Here is a 1,341-nt window from a genome sequence, read left to right on the forward strand (position 1 = left end):
ATATATATGTCGTACCTAATAGCCAGAACGCACTTCTCAGCCTACTATTCAAGGCCCGATTTGCCTAATAAGCCAAGTTTTCATGAATTAATGTTTTTTCGTCTACCTAACCTACCTAACCTAACCTAACCTAGCTTTTTTTGGCTACCTAACCTAACCTTACCTATAAATATAGGTTAGGTTAGGTTAGGTAGGGTTGGTTAGGTTCGGTCATATATCTACGTTAATTTTAACTCCAATAAAAAAAAATTGACCTCATACATAGAGAAAAGGGTTGCTTTATCATTTCATAAGAAAAAAATTATAGTAAATATATTAATTCAGGAAAACTTGGCTTATTAGGCAAATCGGGCCATGAATAGTAGGCTGAGAAGTGAGTTCTGGCTACTAGGTACGACATATATATATATATATATATATATATATATATATATATATATATATATATGTTCCCTCCAATGCGTTATGTGTGGTTTCCTCCGAGGCTATGGGTCCCCGTTCTTCCAGCCAGAGGTGGTACTCTCTTCCTTATATATATATATATATATATATATATATATATATATATATATATATATATATATATATATATATATATATATATATATATATATATGTCGTACCTAGTAGCCAGAACTCACTTTTTGGCCTACTATTCAAGGCCCGATTTGCCTAATAAGCCAAGTTTTCCTGAATTAATATATTTTTTCTAATTTTTTTCTTATGAAATGATAAAGCTACCCATTTCATTATGTATGAGGTCAATTTTTTTTTTATTGGAGTTAAAATTAACGTAGATATATGACCGAACCTAACCAACCCTACCTAACCTAACCTAACCTATCTTTATAGGTTAGGTTTGGTTAGGTAGCCGAAAAAGTTAGGTTAGGTTAGGTTAGGTAGGTTAGGTAGTCGAAAAACAATTAATTCATGAAAACTTGGCTTATTAGGCAAATTGGGCCTAGAATTTCATAGTCGTAAAACTATGTCGCATACATAAATATGTCGTCATGCATAACTATGTCGTAAGTCGTCATACATAAAATGTTAATTGTTATTAAACTGAAGCAGCCATCCGGATGTCTACTAGTTGCGTGACTGCACAGTTTCGTATATTGATCAGTAGCAGTGTGTAGTGCAGCATGCGGGCGGCCACTACTACACACTGGCTCCACACCCATGCAGCCTCTCCTCCTGACATTACCAGTACGATTTTGAACTTCACAGCTGCTCACTCCTATTTAATCAATATTTCATTACGTTTATACATACTGAAAGGTCGTTTTTTTTAACTGAAACTTACAAAATTAACAAAAAATTAAATTGTAGTCAGGAGTGGTT

Source organism: Procambarus clarkii, chromosome 51 (assembly GCF_040958095.1).
Source record: "Procambarus clarkii isolate CNS0578487 chromosome 51, FALCON_Pclarkii_2.0, whole genome shotgun sequence".
Classification (NCBI taxonomy): Eukaryota; Metazoa; Arthropoda; class Malacostraca; order Decapoda; family Cambaridae; genus Procambarus; species Procambarus clarkii.